This window comes from Stigmatopora argus, chromosome 6, assembly GCF_051989625.1.
Source record: "Stigmatopora argus isolate UIUO_Sarg chromosome 6, RoL_Sarg_1.0, whole genome shotgun sequence".
Taxonomy (NCBI): Eukaryota; Metazoa; Chordata; class Actinopteri; order Syngnathiformes; family Syngnathidae; genus Stigmatopora; species Stigmatopora argus.
In genome coordinates, this window is record NC_135392.1 from 14,665,873 (window position 1) to 14,686,500 (window position 20,628).

At 39.1% G+C, this 20,628-nt stretch overlaps 1 long non-coding RNA gene across 1 annotated transcript in view; it reads right to left on the bottom strand.

The window, feature by feature from the left end:
- LOC144076294 (uncharacterized) overlaps positions 1-20,628 on the bottom strand; it is a 38,395-nt gene that overhangs the window by 4,618 nt on the left and 13,149 nt on the right. Inside the window, exon 2 of the long non-coding RNA XR_013300784.1 lies at positions 17,612-17,783. This is a non-coding gene — a long non-coding RNA (uncharacterized LOC144076294). The remainder of the gene's footprint in view (positions 1-17,611; positions 17,784-20,628) is intronic.

Sequence of the window (20,628 nt, forward strand, 5' to 3'; positions counted from 1 at the left end):
TTGCTCAGAATTCTGGGTAGAAAGCTTCCCTGGAGAGACGAAACATCATTAACATTATTGTTTGACTTTCTCCCCTGCTCCTTCTTTCCTTCAAAGGAGATGTATTTACATGATGGATCCAAACTATTGACTGAATAATTTCTATAGAGCTGCGAATATGCAAATGGCTGTTCAAACGTTGGAAAATGCATGCCCCACGTGCAATTATGTAAATTGTCTTGGTTATTCCTTCAACTACGCACTCTTGCATTCGTTCATGCATTCATTTGCCATATTAGGGGACGCTGGCGATGCCCCGAAAGCGGCAGGCTCTCTCCGCGGGCTTTGCGAAAACACAATGGGCAGCCAGACAATCCTCCTCTTCAGAGTTTGGCTTGCAAGTTGACCCCCTCACAGCTCAGCAACAGCATATGGAAAGGGCTTTCTTTGAAGAGGCCCTACACACTATTGGCACGCACACATTCTGGAAAGCGCATACACATTTGACCTTGTGCACATGCATAGTGTGCGTGAGCATTTCCTTCTTTAAATCACACATGCTGAGCTGCTGCCACATGTACACGATTCTTTTGGCAAATGACATCCTAAATTTAAAAAATGTGATCAAATCCTGCTTTTCATATAAAACGTTCATGTTTTTCCCACCGGCATATGATATGTGAATATTACACCAGTGGTGGCCGTCAGGGCCTTCAAGGCCTTCTCTGCTGGCCTAAGAAATATCTAAATCATATATTATATTTTGTCCATCAATACTTATTAAATAATTCCAAATTGTCTGTTAGCTTCCTTTTATTGATTTCCCCCCTGGTTGCACTGCTTCCAGATCTGTGTTTTCATATTGAAGCATTTAACCAATCACATTTCAGCCATTATTTGTTGCCAGGGTCAGAAATCTGCCTCAAGGCTTTCACAATCAGTTCTGCAGGCTCTGCTGCATTAAACAAGCGTCGATAAGACTGTTGCTTTAACCAATCAGAATTCAATTTGGTGACACCAAGGCCTTCTTGCAGGCGTAGGGATAATCACCCCCCGGCCCGGTTGTAATGTCTGAAAAGCTCCAGTATTTGTATTTAATCATTAAATGCTGCTAGGAAGTGGATTTTACCTGTTGAAGGCGCAATGAGAAAATGCACGGACCACCACTGTATTACTCACAACTATTTCTAAGTAAATCAGAAGCACTCTAATATGCGCAACCCGTGGTATTTTTTTAAATACTTTAACATTGAGCTTTGTGAACAATATTTTCCATGTACGAAGAAATGTTTCTGCTTTAGGTTATACCAGTGCACAGTGAGGTCATAAATCTGTTCTGTTTTTAGTACTTGGGTGGGACAGTACAAATAGATTTCTACAAGGACTGACGTGAAAAAGCCACACTTTGTGTATACAACACATGGTTCTAATCAGACGTGTAACCTCTGCGTAACCTGCAATCACTAACTCGGAGTTTACTTCCATATGGAGTGGGAGTGCTGCATTAAAGGTGATATATCCGGTTGAGTTCTAATCCTGAACAGTTTGATGTACAGTAATAGACAGGCATTGCACAAAAGAGTTTTAAAGTGTTTTGTTTGTTGTTGGTGATTCGCCAAATTCGTCTAAGCTCTACACTTTGCAATTGATGCGTCAAAACTAACATACAAATTGCAGGTGGAGCCTGTACAGAATGAGCGTTTTAAAACACATCACATATTGATATAATTATGAAGCTTTCCACATCACATGCTGTGTCTGGTGTAAAAGTATTGCTTTAGGGGTGAAAGTATATCCCATTGCAACACCTAGTTTGACTTAAAGACAGGAACAACGCTCAGGAAGGAAATGCAGAAAACACACAGCAGAGAAAAACAAAAGGGAAAAAAATATACTTTGCAAATCTTTACTTTTAACGGAGCCAATTAGTGAGTTCGAAGTTCAACGGATTTCATTACTGCTGGAAAATGGGTTATCTGCTCTGAGGTCATTCGTCAAGTAACCACTATTTACATGAAGGAATTACTTTTATTGGTGCATGCATTTATTTCATATATGCCGCTTATTTTTTTATTTCAACGTTTGAAAAATTATGTCCACCGTGTGTCTTTATGTCAGCTTTTTGTGAATGACTTTATGTAAATTTTTGCTAAATATATAATAAAGCCTCACCTGTCAATGCCTTCTAGTGTTTTGATATGCAAAATGATACATATTCCCACAAGAAATACTGTAGATCAGTAATTTGACCTGAATTATTTTGCCGTTTGGTTTACTTATAAAAAGATGACATTTCAGGCACTCAGCATTACGAATGTAAATAAAATGACAAGGCATGCACCGTAATGCACCTATATGTATGTATATCAATTAACTTTTGTTACTTTTATAGTAGCGTATTTGTGCAAATAACCAACATTTACAGTTATATGCCATGTACCATACAAGTTTAATAAATTCATCATCTTTTAAAACTGTCTTCCACCCCATTAGGGAGTACATTTTACTCTCTCAATAAGTGCATGTCATCCCTCTGTGGCAATGCCGCCAACATGTGAAGCCTTGATATGCTCCGCGCGCCATGTTTGGGTAAACTGCGGAACAAATTGGAAAGAACGAAAACAGAAGCCAAAAACACAATGAAAACTCCCTCCTGAACAATTCCATCCTGTATTATTAATACAGCAGCATAGCGCAGGTCTCGATGTTGTAACCTGCTAAGATGGGGAACATGCTCATGGATGATATCAAGGTGACTGAACACACACAGAGCAGCGGGCCAGATGCTACTCAGGCGGCATGGAACGACTCACGCTGTGGACGAGGTGCCTGCTGCATAATTGGGAATTATTAAACACGGCTCTAGAAGCGGGCTGATCATGAAATTGTGTTTGCAGTCTTGAGGGATGAACGTTAGAATTAAAATGCTACCATTTGTTAGGAAGCATTGAAAAAAAATTGCTTCTCGGGAGCCTCCCTTGATTCAATTTCTTTTAAGAAACAAAGAAAATGCATTTAGACAAGAGTGTACATGGATGGGCCACAAGGTATTTTTAAATTGTGGATTGTTGTAAATTGCAATGTGAATAAATATTTCAGCAGCAGCGGAACCAACATGATGCAATGCTGCTTGAAATGACGCCCATATATCTGCAAGCTGTTTAATACTTGAAAGGATGACTCAACTTTTGCTGTATTAAAAGTCCTTCAACTCAGATTCTGCATGGCCTTTTGGCCAGTAATCATCATTAACAATTACAATGATGTCTAACTTTTGTTTTCAACATGTTATTCCATTTGGTCAATGCTACTAATTTCCTACTAAGGTTCTATTCATCAACATCCAATTTCACTTCATTTGTCTGAAAATGTATGAGCATTCATTCCATACATAATATTGTCCATGTATCAATGTCAATGATATATAGTAAGAGGCATCAATTAAATTTATTTCCATTAAATGCCACAGGATAAAATAAACTGCAATAATCATCTATTTTTTGGTAGTATGCTCAGTACTGTAAATGGGTACTTTGCTCAATAAAGGTTAGAACATTCTTGTCAATGCAATAATGCCTGTTTCCTTTTTGGTTTGTTGGTTGATTTTCTTTGAGAAATGCTAAATTAATTAGATATTATTATTAATCGAGCTCTGGTATCGTATTGCATAGTAAAAGTTCATGGTTGTTATGGTCTCAATTATTATTACAGGTACGTATACAAGTATGAGGCCTTCATTGTTTTAACAACTGTCAAGCCCATTATAATAATTAAAAAAAACAGGTACGACTTAAGTATTTCAGGACATACCTGCTTTCTTTTACTCCATTAAAGTCACTTTCATATAAAGGGCATATTGCCGCCACACCGCCTTTAATGGCAATAAACGCACAGAATGATCATTTGTGCGTGCCGTTGGACATTTATCACGGTCAGTGGCAGCCATTAAGTTAATAAGTCAACTTTACAAATACTGCAAATACCATAAATAATAAATTATATTTAAAAAAAAAAACATGAACAGTAGTGACAAGTGACAAGCATTTTTAAAACAAATTAATCTTGTCACCTATATGAAGCAAAAAGCAGAACATTTCCCCATAACAGCTCCTTAAAATCACTATGGAATAATATTTTCCAGCATAATCGAAAATAATGTTGGAGGGAGAACACCTGCAAGTGGCTTGATGGCGCAAAGCAGTAGAGGGTGTTAGTGATTGTCCTATATTGCACATGCTCTCATGGATTACTTAATTATCAGACAGTGCCTACGTTCTGCTCTGTTAATGGTAGGCAATATGGCCTTTGCCTCACTTAAGGAATAAATTGTATTGCTCCATCTCTTTCCATCTTGCAGTGAACACCCCCTCAAACACACGCACACACAAATACACACACACAAACACACCTTGCTGCTCATAAACATCATTTAGACTTGAACAGACCAGTCATTATAAGCAGAATTCTAATGAGACCCAATGCTCAATTTCATTAATTAGACGTCTCAATTTCCTCACTACCTGTTTGTACAAATAAAATAAAAGATCCTCATTGACACATGCTGAGTTTATGATTTTGTATCAGGAGAAATACATTTTCTTTTTTTAAATTTGCACTTGTCACAGTGGGAGGGAATGTTGTTGCGCAGGATCTTAGCAGACAAGAAAATACAATCATGAAATCAGTTAGTATTGTGAGGAGAAGGAGAACATTTATTTTTTCCCTCCATGCAAAAGTCAATATTTAAATAGTTTAGTGGAACCGCTCTTGACAAACTGCCATATGAATCATAAAGCTAGTTTATGAATGATCAGAAGAACACGCTTTTGTTAGTTGCATTCCTGTTCACCAGCTATTTTAAACTAAAAACAGTTATTTCAAACAAAGAGCACTAGGAAAAAGATCCAGAATTGTGCCTCCTTATCGAAGATCTCACCATGGAGACTGAGAACTATTGATCCAGCCCATGTTGTCATTCACATGATAATTAGGAGCAGGTGAGAGGCCATCCTCCACTCCATATCAACATCTGGATGAGAGGACCTCAAGGACAACGGGGACCACAGAATGCCCCTATTCCGGTGAGCCCCAAATGTCTTTATGTGCCACTCAATTACACTTATCGTCTAATTAATTCTCACATTCCAGCAGAGGTACTCAACAATCAATGAAGCCAAAACCCACGCAAGAGAACCCAAATGATGATTTTTGTTGTGCTTTTTTTCAGAAGAGCTCTGTCAAGAATAATACATAAAATACTACTGTAACAATACGTTAAAGTATAAGACATCTGCAGTAACTGTAAGCAGTCTTTTATCTCAGTTGAGGCTTATCTATAATTAAAACTGTATTTTAAGGGCATGCAAATGGAAGCTTTAGCAGACCTAACATACTGTATAATTTCTTCCCAATGTGCTGAGAACATGGATCTTTCACCCTTCTTTGTAAAGAGTAGCTATATTTTGTTTCCACAGGTAAATAAAGTGATCTATCTATACATAGGCACATTGGATTTTGTCATCACTGCATTAATTCGTGATAATGTGACAAATTATTCTTTTTGTACACCGCAAAAGTGCTTACAGTAAAAATGTAATGATCAAGTGATATATTGGAGAAAGAATTTCTTATATATTCTGAGAGTTTAGTGTTTGCAAAAGAAAAGTTTTTCATTTGGCGCTTCTGTGTGTGAAAATAAAATAATACACTGGTTCAAATGCAACTGTGACAAATGTAATTCCAGTCTGTTAAATATTTGGCTGGGGTGGTCCATCTTCTCAAAGTTTGTTTCATGTAAATGATCATTTATACGGATTTTGATTCAATCCAAAACATGCAAATGAGCTCAACATGCTAGGAAGATACACACAAACAATGAGAATATTGCCCCCTTGTGGTTCCAAGTGCACTCATGAGTGGTGAAGGAATCGATCAGGCCTGTTGCCTGTAAAATGTTATTTCAGAGAGTTGTTTTCAAATGGAAACAACATAGCCATAAAAATTGACTTTCCGACACCATTCGGGGGGGAAATAAATAAATAAATCACGTGTTGGTTTTAAGGAGTCATCCTTTGGCAAACAAAAAATGTGGATAAAGTAACCAAACACATCTGTCCCGTGCGACTATCAAGCGCTGCTTTCCCTCTGTCTCATTAGATTCGAGTAAATTTCAATGTCACTTAAAGTCATGCATGTAATTTATTGTCTCCTTAATACTAACGGACAAAGGTCGTGAGCGGTGCTGTGAGGCATTCTATCGGGTTTATCTGTACGGGTCATTAACCTTGACCTGGTGCAAAAGCACTTGAGCGGAGGAAGCTCGGCGTCCTGTCTACGCACGTTCCAGTACCCCCAAGAAGTTCCTCTGTGTGATGGCCGCTCACTCCACTGCCCTGCTGGCTCAAGTGCTTTACACGTGCCTTAATTGTCATATGGCATCCAGCGCCACTTTCTTAATTGATCTGACCTTTCACAGCACTTTTTCTCATTTCCAACCCACTTTCATTGTTCCATCTGGCACTTTTAAAATGACATCTGGTTGACTGTACTATACCCGCTGATCTCTGTACAGTTATTTTTAATCTTAATTTATGCTCCAACAGATGCTGGTTTTAATAGGTGAGGGGCCAAACTGAACTCCCAACAACAGCCTGTGTCCATAACACTTGCTTTAACAATTTAAATATTGACACGAGCCAGGTTGCCAGCCGAAACTGCTACCGAGATGCCCTTCTTTTGGTGTTCCTTCTCAGCGAAACATCCAATTTGACATTTTTTTAAAAATATTTTATTGATGGCAATTTCAACAGTGGTTTTCTTCTTTTCCACACACACAGGTTTTAAAAAGTAATTTTCTTTAGTTGTAAGTTTTGCAATGTAAGAATTCTGCCTGTTTTTCTCTTCATTTGATAAAACATATTTGTACTTTATGTCATTTAGAGCACATCATCTCTTTAATTTTGATTATGCAGCAATCTTACCCACTCATAATGTTGTAATCTCTTTTTACCCTGTTCCCCAATCTGAAGCTCCCCTGCTATCTCCCAACATGAACCGCATGCTGCGGACTTTCTCATCCCTTCATTGAATACCTCATTTCCCTCTGTGACATTTTCCAAAAGATAAATTTCCTATGGCTTGCATTTTCATGGGGAACTGCTCCGAGATGGCTCTACCTGCAGGCTGTTAAATTAGCGCCATATAATTGACTGATTAAACGCGTATTGATTGCAGCGGTCTGGATGGGCAGAGGATATGAAAAGCTTGCATTTACACACTTCCCCACTTCATGATTTAGCGCATTGTACAGACATGTTAAGAAAATCTTCGCCCAAAGTTTTAACATTTTTGCTTTATCAAAAAAAACTAATTTTAACAGCAACCAAGTCCATTTTGCATAGTAAAATGGTCTGATATAGATGTGCACTTTGTGTTGAGCACTTAAAAAAGTAATTGAAAATTAATTTTATTGAATTTAATGAATCTGGCAAATAGTATAGGTAATCGAAAGTGTAGTCAGTAGCCATTAATTGAGGAGTTTTAAATTGTTATGTATATTACAGTGTATACTGAATACCAGAAGTTGGATGTCCACTATGCTTTCATTTGACACATTTATCAGCTCATGTCTCAATAACATTTACTTTTAGCATCCAAGACCTGTAGTAAAACTATGACAGATGTTACAGTCCATTGAAATGAGCCAGATGCACCAAAATGCTCAGTTAAAAGACTCCTTACTGAATTATCTTTAGTTTTGATCATTCAAAAGCTCCAAAATTACATTGCTGAATGGACAGTATGCATTTGATTATGTTATCACAAGGGAAGTTCTTCCCAATGCCATTTTACTAACACCTGCCTTTAAGCTGCTTTATTTATCTCTCCATCTATCCCTAGTCAGCGCCTTACACATCACTACAATGCAATATTTAAAGATGCCAAATGCATTCTCAATGGATCAGTTGTCTGATAGATCACAGTGATTGTGCTAAATCTTACCAACTATGTGCGCAACGCGCAAGATGAACGGTGTTGCAATTTATCGTGTTTGTCTGACGCCATCCCTTTTTACGTCCAGTTAGTAGAGCAGCTCCTACATCTGTTTAAAATTGCACTGGCAGTTGACTCTATGTGGAATATTGCATGTGGGAAGACCAAGAATGATTGTAAAGATTGACTAGTTCGTGTGACATTTAGAAGATGAAATGCTTGACAGATAAAATGACTAAGTATGACTATCTTTTACTGAGATTATTGTCAATTGCTCTAAATTGACAACAATTACCGGTAGTTTCCACTAGGAGTTGGCTGTACCCCATCAAAAGCCTATCGTTCTCATTGTCAAGGACGCAGTGTTGAATTGTGCCAACACATTAGAAAATGAAGGGACCAAAAATGATAAGCGCATTTCATCAGATGAAATTACTACTCTGTATTAAATGCGCAATACTTAAAAAGAATACAAATCAGAACCGAGCGAGTGCTGGATGTGCCTCTGGTGCCGTGTTGCAGTTGGTATAATTGCCTATATTGTGTTTTCACAGTGTGATTCAAGTCTTTTGATAACCCATTAGGGACATTTTTGGAAGTCTCCAAAGGCTTTAGCAGGCAGGGAATGACATGTGGCCTCAAGGTCAGAATGGGCTTCCCCCTTGAAATCCTCCGACGACTGATAGACACGTCTTCTCTCCCGAGCCGCGTAGAGCGAACACACCACAGAACATCTGTTCGCAAACTGCCCTGATGGAGTTGACACAATGCGCACACACGCCATCCACGCCTAACAAACCCAATTCCCTGGCCGGGGCCAGATGGTGGCCCGCACTGCTGCTCCCTTCTCTCCTCATCCAGGACAAATCATGAGGAAGAACTTTCTGCAGGTACCGCCCCAGGCACACCTGTGCCACTCACCACTGACCACCCTCTGGTGGCTTCCAATGTTCCCTCCTGTCAAAAGACAAATTGGCTAACAGACTGCTCTTTTATGAATTCACCCCACAGTCCATTTTTTAAAAAGGGGTTAAGGAAAATCCTTAGCCTGAGCGGCTCAACATTGAGACACCTCTATTTCTTTGAAAAGTTAAGAGGCACTGAAACTGATTTAGTTCAATATCCTGCTCATAGTCCACCATAATTCTCTAATTCAGAATTCTTCTTATTCTCGGACGCTACATATATTGATGCTATATCCTCATAATTCTGTAGAAATTTTGTTTTCTCATTGTTAATTCTCCATTTTAAAGACTGGCACCCGCAGGTCATTCAAAAAGATGAGAATCAAGCATGTCAAAAATGGGTGAAATATGTGTGCTTTTTGCAACGAATGAAACATTGCATTTCGGTCAACAGAGTCGCCGTAAGTCGCACTCCAGCACATGATGTGATCCTTAAAAATGAAATGAGATCTGCACTTAATTGCATTGGTAAAATCCATTGAGATGTTACGCATTAAAGCAGTACTTTTCCTTGCAAATTGAGGAGGTTGTATATTTTTCCAAGCACTCCAAAACTTAATGGTGATGGGGGCATTCCAACCAGAGGTGGTGAGCTGCCTGCCTATCATCAATTTATCTTTCACCTAAAAGTGTTTACAAATCATTTATAGCACACTGAGTTACTGTATTAATTATCGCTCCATTTTTTATTCACATGAATGCATTTACAAATATAGCAATTTTGGAAACAAAAATAATGACTTTGAAAACTTGCATAAGGAAAGTGTCTTTTTTCAAATACATTATCTTGGTGCTGCAAAGAGGAGCAAAAATAAAAGATGGTTGGTGCATTGGAGGAGGTCTGTACTATTTGCCTTCAATCCAATGTGATCTTGCTGCACATGGAGTTTATACCAGGCCAAAATATCATAGTTTAATGCAAATGCTCCAAGGCTTAATTTTTAAACTTTTTTTTTTAAATGTTTCAACACCCTCCTCAGACTTTAGCTGAGATAACTATTCACAGACATTGGACTACGAGCTACGCTCATTTAATGATTTAGCACTCAATCAGCTCAATAGTAGATGAGGGAGTTTCATTCTGATGCTGTGGCTGACGTGCTAGTTTTTTAACATTTTATCACTTTAAAGAACACATCTAAAGTACGAGTCTGTTGGAGTTTGCTTTCCCAGCCTTTAGAATTTTTTTAAACTAGCAAAGCTGGACCTAATTACATATTTAAGATATAGTGAAGAAGGCAGTTTTAGCATACATTAACTTTAGTGTCGCAAAGTAAGAATAGCCCATTAAATACTTTAAAGACCGATCATGAGATATATACAAAGATATCAAAAATTTGCGAGGTGTTTCTACTCTACCATGAAAAAAACTATAGAAGTTATTGTGCCAAAGTAAACCAAAATAAACACTAATTATAATAAGATTTGATCTGACAGATCTTTCTTTACAACATTTTTTGTTTCAATGGCATATTACTTGATATAGCAATGTCTTAATTTTCATATGCCTATCACTTGCCTTGAAAGCCGCCAATTATACCCTATGAATGGTCAATTTAATGAAGAACACATTTGACATTTGTTTTATCAGATGAGCAACATAGCAATAGCCATTGTAGGCCTCCTGGGTTGTTAACAAGGGACACTTAGTAGCAAAGTGAACATTTTTCAATGATTTAAGACAGGCATAAACCCCCCAATCCAACACCCACTCCCTAAATCTGGACCAATGCTCAATTGAAAAAGCAAGTCTCTGGATAAAGAACTTCTGCAATTTGAGTGAATTTCATACCTGACGGCAAAATTCAACAAACTGCAGCAAAAACCCCAGCGACTTGGGAGAATTCCCCTACCGATCATCCAATTTGGCTGATAACAGTGTGTGAAGGGGGGAAAAAGGATGCAGGCAGGAGGGGCAAAAAAAAACCCTCTATAGAATCTTCCATCACCCTTCCTGTTCTTTTTTTCTCACAGCATCCCACTCTGATACAGCACATTAATCATAAGCAGACAAACAGCGTGTTGTGTCTGTTGGTAATTGTCACTCTCATCCATACTTAGCCTATAGCTACTCGCACCATGAACTGATAAAGCGGTCCATTACCGCAACACAATGTAGGACACATTCCATCAATGGCAGCATGAGAGCAAAGACTCCTGCAGCAATATCACCCCAAAAAAATGCAGTTTATCTGTGTGGAGTAATAGAATAACACACTTCTACTGAGATGGTGTTTTTTATTATTATTTTTTTGTATCATTAGTCAATTAGGAGGAACAATGTTTTTACACTCCAGGATGGCACTCATGTTATTAGCCCGTCCCCATCCCAAGCTCTTTCATTTGTGAAATTCACACCTCCAGCTAGAGCCATTATCAATATCATTATAATTATCATAAGACTTACCAAATAGTGTCACTCCCAACTTTTAATTGCCCCGCCATTTATTTGAGCAATTCCCTTGAACAGACGATTTAATTTCCAAATTAACTGCCCAACTGGGATTATTTCTTCTAAACACAAGAGCAAAAATCAAGTGCTAAATAAAGTCAAATTAAGAAGGCTGGCTTATTACAGTTTGAAGGAGAAGTAAGGAAATTGTATCAAGATGAAGTGAGAGTCATTCTGAGGCTTTAAAAAACAAATACGCCCTTCGACTGACACATTATTATCGCGCAAGAACTCCAAATAAACTATGCCTTGCCTCATTGCTTCTCAATATGAAAGACCAGTCATTTGCGCATAATGGTCATGGAGGGCCAACAAAATGAAATAATAAAGCGTTCATTAAATCAAGTGCACCAGTGCTAACTTTGCTAATAAAAGATCCTAGAAGTTGAATTAATGGCGGTCATTAGCGCTCGCTTAAAACTTATCGATTTAAACATAACAATATGTTAAAATAATGTTTCCTGCAACAGTCATCTTCCTCCCGAGACGGTGCCTCCGCCTCCGCAGTCCGCATCGCAATCAACAGATTGTTAGACAAGCATTTTCTCAGTCACTGACAAAGGCTGACGTACGGGGTCACTGGGAGTATTCGTAATCCATCCATTGCCACAATTTATGATCTTATTTTAATTGTATACACAAACATTGAGGTGATTTAGGTGACACGGTGGAAAGATGAAATCCGTTTATATTAAAAGGGTTGCTCACCCCTGGAGCCCACAGTCAGAAACACCTTTCAGTGGCTGCTTTTAACAACATGGTTATTGTTTTATTGATCAGGATTTTATTACGGATCTGACACTCATGTTATGAGTTAATCGAACCACATATAATTTTTGACACATATTTTACAGGACTGCAATTAATTTAATAACTATTATGTTTTTTCTGCGATTTCAGTGTTAACGAGCTGTGTAGGAGAGTGCTCCATTTGTCTTGGCCGTGTTGTCACTCATGCACTGAAGACCATCGCCTGACCCTAATGGAAAGCACGCAAATGGTCAATCGAGGAAGCGTATGTGCTCCCATCTCACCACAGAAGCACCATCTTTTGTTCTGGGAAGTGATATCACTATTGAGAAAGCCATTCATACCCATAATAATTCCTCCTTTCTACACTTAGATGCTTGAAGCTTATGGGAAAATTATACATCTGAGCTTTGGCTCAACAGTCCTTTGACAATTTGTAATTTTTCCACCAGTGTGTACATTTAACCTGGATAACCGTTTTTGTCCTCAGGACAAAGGATTAATATATTTTGACCAAACACAAATTATGCAACATTGGATTGACACAGAGTAAATTTGGACCATGTTTCTCATAGTATGTGGGCAGTTAGAGAGGGGTAGCGGGGGGCCACGGAACATAAAGTGTCAGTACGTAGATACAATAAATGTAAGGCCTCAACAGTCAATAGCAGGGGTCTCGAACTCAAATTACCTGGGGGCCGCTAGAGGCCAAGTCTGGGTGAGACTGGGCCGCATCAGGATTTCCACAAGAAAAGCACTGATAAAACATTCCAACGTTATCAAATATCTTTATTTTTTAACAAAAAATAATGAATTAAATAAATTAACTTAAAGATGAATAAAAAATAAATCAATCAGTAATACAAAACCAAATAATACTAATGAGCATACAGTAGATATACACTGGCTGGCTAAGTAGAGAAAATGAATTATTTTTATTCCGTTTCAAATGTCTGTATTAACAGCTCTTTAACCTTTAACTTTCTGAACTTGAATGGAACATTGAACATGAAATATTCTGAACACGGCTTCTCTTGCCTACTCCTTGCTGCTAGAGACCTGGCAGCGCTTCTTCTCACATAGTCACATTTGGCTTGAGGGAGGAAGCAGTGGAGACCCTCAGTAGAGCTTGAAGATGCTCATCAGTAAGTCTGGACCTGTACTTGGACTTATTGAAGTTCAAGGTGGAGAAGAGCTTCTCACACAAGTATGTGCTCCCAAAAAGGTACATGGTCCGCTTGAACCTTCGGGAAAGTTCAGGGAAGCTGGGGGTCAACTCTCTCAAAAATTGCCCAAGGTTGTCTGCTTCTCCACTCACCTCCCTGAACTTGGCTTTGAGTGCAGAGTGGCACTGCAGGTCAATGAGCTCCATTTGAAGCTCAGGAGGGGCATCTTGCACATCAAAGGAGAAGGGGTCCGCAAAAATTTGAAATGTGGCTTTGTGTGTCTTGAAGTCTGCAAATCTGTGATCAAATTCCTCCTGTAGCTTCGAAATGGCCTCAACATACTTCTCACCACTGAATGGTGTGCCTGCATCCACGAGAGCCTTGCATGCTGGGAAATGGCAAAGGTTTGTCTGAGAGAGCTGGGCTTTCCATAACACAAGTTTGGTGCAGAATGCTCTCACGTTGTCATAGGCAGCACTGACAAGTTGCCCCTGGCCTTGTAGCTTCTTGTTCAGTACATTAAGCTCATGTGTGATATCAACAAGAAAAGCCAAGTCCATGAGCCATTTGGGATCACTTAGCACAGGATCAATCAACTCACAAATGGCGTAGCTAGCTTTGACTGCTGCATTACTGTCTTTGGTAGCCTTCTTGAAGAGATCCTGTTGCCTCAGAAGACGTGTTTTAAGACTGGCAACCTGGTTGGCTCTCTCATCTCCCTGGTATTTTTCGTACTCCTCGGCATGTCTCGTAGTACAATTACGTTTCAAATTGTATTCCTTGTGCACCGCAACTTTTTCAGTGTAAATGAGACACGTCGGGGTGCCCCTGTGTTCAACAAAGAAATATTGCACTCCCCACTTTTCTTGAAACTGTCTGTGCTCATCACCGACCTTTCTCTTCACGGCAGGCTTTGAAAGAGACATCTCTGGGGCTCTGTAATATGTTTTTCCACTTGGAATGAGTCTCGGGTTGATCTTTCACATTCAGTCGCGCGGGTTTGTGGCGCATGTGCACTTTCGCTCTCCGTTTCAATCGCGGAGATGGCTACAGACACTGACACAGGCTGGATCACGGATCATAGCGCCTCATTCAGTTCTATGCTGAGAGCAGCGGAGGAGTGTGCGCGCCGAGCGGAGTGATCGGCCTCACGGCTTCTCCTCCGCCCAGCTGATTGGAGGAATGAATGAGTGAGTGAGCGAGGCACTGGACAGCCCGGCCGATGTCCCGCCCTCCAGAGCCGTATACCTCACCGTGATTGGTTCATTCAGCTCCGAACCAAAGTTCCCTCTAATTTTTTGTTGGTCTGAGCAGAAAGACAATCTCCCTGAGCGCACTGAGTACCAGTGTGAGCGACATCATCGGTACTCGGATGATTCGCCTAAAGACGTTTCGCCGACGGACGTTTGACAGACGGGCAGGTCGCCGAATGGACGTTTCACCGAACGTTCATTCGGCCGAACGGAGGTTTCGCCGAAACGGGATTCGAACGCTCGCCCCGCCGGATCGTGTGTGTACAAGTTTTTCAACCTCGGCCCGCGGGCCATATACGGCCCGTTAGGATTTTTAATCCGGCCCGCCGCCGGTGTTGTCCAAATTATAGTAAAAATCAATGTTCGTCTACCATCAATGGCAGTCCGGGAGTAAGCACCCTTGGGCAGGCAGATGTAGCAGAACTGAGCCGTAAAATGACAGCAATCGGGTCAAATCCATCCTAAAACAGCATTTAATGATTAAATACAAATACTGGATGATATCGCGATGGAGGCAAAAAAACGTCTATAGACGTCCATTCGCCAAACGGCTCAAAATGCTCTCAAATTCGGTCAAATCCAGCTGAAAACAGCGTTTAATGATTAAATACAAATACTAGTATTTGTATTTAATCATTAAACTAACAAATACTAGTAGGCGAATCATCCGGTCACGACATCATCATTGCTTGCTATCGGCACACCAGTATCACACCTGCCACAAGCAGGTGCATGTCAATGTTCCCTCTAATTTTTCATGTAAAACATGCTGTAAAACAAGAAAAACATGAGTGGACAGAGCTACTGCCACTGGCTGCCACTTAAACGGCGCCATCATGGGGAAAGGGGTATAAAAAAATAAAAATAAAAATAAATAAAAAATAAAAATAAAAAAAAAAATTAAAAAAATAAAAAAATTAAAAAAAAAAAAAATCGGTCTTTCATATTAAGACGGGGGCCGCAAATTATCGTCCCGCGGGCCGCAGTTGGCCCGCGGGCCGCAAGTTTGAGACCCCTGGTCAATAGCCTCAATCGGTGTCACCTCTCAACTGTAAGAGGTGCACATCTGCTGAACGCTGCACTATTTATCCATCAGAAGAATTATTAATTAATCGTTCAGCCCATCCCGTATAATTGAGGACAGATCTGGAATGCCATTATCTGTGATAATAAAGAGAGCACTACCTCCCGCCCACCTGGGCACATGGGAAAAACCTACTCTTAACTGGCTCTTTGTGGCTTTGTCAGCAAATGTATTCTTTTGCACTAAGCAGTAGTTAACAACCTATACGTTTGTCTAACCAATTTCATTCTCTTTAAATCTTCATAGCAATTATCTTTTTGCATAATCTGTTTCAAGACCTTGCGGGGGTCCACCGGGTCTAGTGACATCTTTAAAATAATTGTTCGTATAATAATTTGAAGTTGGGAGGAAACTGCTTAATAATCAGATATCAAAGTCAATATTTGGCAAAGGAAGCAATCTGTCAATGGAAAAGACTTCATGAGGCTCTGATAAAGGAAAGGCTTTCTAAAAAATAAAATACAATTTCAAGATGACTACATAAAAGCACCTGTGCGTGCTGTCGGGGAATTTAAATGCGGTTGAGCAAGAGAATTGATACAAATGTACGACACGGGTTTCACCGGTTGTGATGTGGAACACGAAGATAAATTCATCTGCAAATTACATTCATTTTCCAAATCACGACTCCATCAAAGGAAGCAAAAAGACAAAGATAACCACTCTGAATGAAGCAATGTGATCCTCAAGTGCTAACATCTGCTGTAGACCTTACAGGGGCGGTTATTGACTTTGAGCTTTTGAAAGATATCCAACTTAAAGGAGACTGCGTGGATTTTATGTTTGTCCCAATTACCCTTGTAATGAGATGTATCTGAGCCCGTAGTAATGACAGTAATGAGGAAGATAAAAAGACAATGTGGAAAAAAACAGAGCAAGCATATCAATGACTCGCTGCCGTTCTTTTCCAGGCGTCACTTTCAGTCTGATGAATGCAGCGGCCGAAGAAGAGGAAACAAGATCCATGATAGCCAATAGCAAGGACAAAAAAATAAAAAATAAATACCGGTCAAACTGACTTGGCTGCTAAAGTATATATGAATCACCACCATTATTATCACTTTTTATCACTCTGACACAGCAAGGAGTGTTGCTTTATGAATGCTACTTAGGGAACATTTTGTAATGCACCAAGTAAACCCAATCATCATCTGTCTCAGCCAATAACAACAAGACAATGCTTTACAGAATATGCCATGGTGTCATATCATCGTTACACTAATAGCAAAAGCCAAGGCAAGTCCTTACCTCATCTAATTAGTCATCTTTAAAATGCTTAATGGTGAGTGAGGGCCAATGATCAATTCAAGCATTTAGCCTTTGGGGCATGGCTTCAGTTAGCAACATTGATTATCTGAATGTGCGAAATGGTGTCCCATAATAGAGATTTCACATAAATGCAAAAAGGCTTCTACGATAAATGTTTCAACCACAGGGACCTAAGTGTTTTTTTCCCCACCAGTCTTTGTACAACTACGAAAAGTAAGGGTGATATTGTTGAAATGTATTTTTTCCACATGCAGATTCTTTCATCCTGCAACCCTATTAAGAACCTCAGACAAACAGTATTAATATTATATGAATAGAAGGAAATAATACGTGCTCAGAAATCAGAGCAATGTAGTCAGAAGGGTAATAGAAAAAAATCTATTTAGTCTTTTAGTGAGTTGAATAATCTCAAGGCTTTCAAGAATCCTCAATGGATCTCTGAAGGTCCCAAGTTGGACTGTTGCCTCAGGAAACGGAGTTCCCTCACTGTGGGGAAAGGTCCCAGCTGATTTAAGTCATATATTGTAAAATGGCAAAGAATCCAATTTAATCCATCCCCATACTTCCTTAATTCCGTTTTCCATTTGGTGAGTTATCCGCTCTTAATTTAGAAACAGCTTTTTCTCACTCTTGTTTAACTATAAAAATAGTAATCAGGTGGGCTTACAGGCCACCTAGTAGTGTAGTATTGGTTCACTCACCTGATTTTGGTCCGGGCTGGCACGGGGCCGATTCCCTCGGGTGGTGGTATGATTGAGAGTGCGAATGGTCATCTGCCTCTGTGTGCCCTCCAGCTGACTGGCGACCAGTCTAGGGTGTAGTCTGCCTTTCATCCAAAGTCAGCAGGGATAGGCTCCAGCAAATTCAGCTACCCTAAACAAGGATGCGTAGTACGGAAGATGAATGAATGAAAGTGTCCGTTACATTTAATAAAAAATTAAAAATAATATATATATATATATATATATAAATGAATTGTATAGAAACTATGAATAAATTGTATATTCGATAGAAACCATTTAGGAATAATTATTTTTTCAATAGAAAGAATAATTTGTCAAGAGTTAACATTTTTACAGAAAAACAATGTCAAAATAAAGTTACAGTATGTTACATGACCAAAATTGTAAAATTAGGTGTAATAATTAAGAGTAGCAATTTCTAATCTTGAAATCAATTTAATCAGCCCTAAAACAAACAAAAAAATGAATCGAATCTGGATTGCACACATTTTTAGTATACCAACCAAATTTGATCATGATGCTTACACAAATAAGAGAGGAGTAGCAATTGTGAAAAAATATTGAAAAAAGCAGTTTAAGATCAGCAGCTGGTGTCTCACGAGAGACCATTATCAACCAAACCATTTACCTTTTCTGGTTGATGATTTAGAAAGGATACAAAGAGACAAGTTCAGTCAGGGTAGTTCGTTCTTAGGAACCCAATTACACTGACCCGCCCTTGCTGATGAAATATTGATTGGACTGTTTGTTAAACTTATAGTAGAGTATGACTTGAGATGATATTCAATGGTCCTTATCTCAAAGCAATTTTACACTTCACTTTCTGTGATTTTGCCATTTTTTTTCATGAAGATATTCATACACATTTGTTTGGTAAGGGAATAATAAATCAATAAAGCTGACCAATGGACAAGAAACTAGTTGTAACAGTGGATACCGAGTTCGTATATCATGCAAATTTTGACAGTTTTTTTAATGATTAAAAAAAGATTGTGAGAAAAAGAAAACTCGCTAGGGCATTTTTGACTCACTTGCACATCCAAGATTTTTGTAACTAACATTTCACATTTGTCACATGAATCCATATGAGGAAATGGCCTCTGCTTATCTAAGAATTAAATATTTGAAAAAGTAGAGGCGCAGTGTGACATCAAGTGTCATCCTTGCCTTTGTCTTGGGCAGACTCAAGGTGACATGAGAGTGTGTGCTCATTACTGCAGCTAACGATGACACGTATTCTCTGTGGAGCTAATTAAAGGGCAGAAGAGGTCCCTACACCAGCAGCATGATCAGCAAACTAACATTTAACTAAGGAAAGGGGATACATTATTATTTGAGACATTTTTGAAACACCTGTTTGCAGTTGCTTTGTTTAAGTCAAGGTGAGCTGGGTTTACTAGAAATGTTTGGGAACAAAAAACTGACTAACTGGCGACCAGTTGAGGTTGTAGTCCCCCTTTCGATCGAAGTCAGCTAGGATAATCTCCAGCAATCCGCAACTATGACTGGATGCTGAAAGTGAATGAATGAATAGTATGTTTTAAAGTATATGGTTTATGTTACACTACTGGAACACACTTTTCAGGACAAAGAGAAAAGAGGTGTGTGCATGTGTGTGCACGTGTCGTTGAAAGTACTAATAATTCTATTATATGGCTACAATGTTGGGATAGATCTTTCAAATTGGGAAACAAAGACATTTAGATGTCCTCCCCCCTACATTTCCACGGTATCTGATCTAGGCTTGATATCAGCAGATCCTCAAAATCAGGTGACTTGTACTCATGTGTAAAAATATAAAATGACCAACTGAACTTCTGTCATTAATATTACATGACTGACTAATGAAAGAAAATCTGCACACGTCAAAAGCTGTAGGATATTGTTTAAGAAAAACCCAATGTGAATTCCCATGCAACATAAAAAACTGCTGAAAGACAGGAAATAAAATACAATATAAAACTTTTGACAGTTCTCAGGAATTTGTTACACTAACAGCAACATAGTGGGAACCCAGTAGACAAGTACTCTCACGTCTTAATTTTTCAATTAGCATGGCTCTTATTCTCTAAACATATGCACACTCAGCAGGACATCTATTAAAATGCAAGTCTAGTGTTGAGCCTAATTAGAGTAAGTTGGTTGGCATGTATGCAGAAAAAGGAATGCCAGGTTTCACCACTTGTTTCACCCCGCAATAAACAAACTGCCACTTGCTGCCGAACGCATATGTTCAACAGCCTCAAAGAGTGTGTAGAATGTGTGCGAGTACACATGCATGCTTCTGTGTATTTTACATCTATTCCTTACTGGCATGTGTCGAATATTTTGTCATTATATTGGACCAAAAAGTCAAGTAAAGTGTCATAGCTACATAATGAACCTGTGTACAGCGTGCGTCCTGACCATGGTGGACTTTATGGCCATTCAACACGTGATGCTCAGCATTTGGCCTTTTGGCTTCATCATCACTTCATGAAGGAAACTACTCAAGGTAATAAAATGTTGCTGACTTTGTCTCTGTAATGTTTTGATAGCAGAGGATATTTTGCCAACGTCATTGGAACGTTGAAGAAGCTAATAGCAGGCAGTGGGCCAAATGGACCCTGTGGCGTTTGAAGGATAGTTTGTCCTGAACGTTCTTTGCTTGGGTGAGCTAGAGTGGGCAACTTATACTAAAGCTTCATATTTGTAGTTCAGACATTCTAATTGCAATTTCAAGTGGGTTTTTGTTGTTGATAATTTAACAGAATGGAGGTAGATGAAATAAATCAAGATTCTGTAAACGCTAAAGAGATAAGCCCCGCTGAGATGATGACAAAGGAGAAGTTATGTATGAAAAAAAACCTAAACATTATTGTGTCAGCAACGTCTTTGAAATTTTTCCTCACTCTTCTTTCCTTATACTGAAGAAACTTAATTATCCTACATAACCAGTGGAATATAGATGCATATATACCTGTATAGAAGTAAAA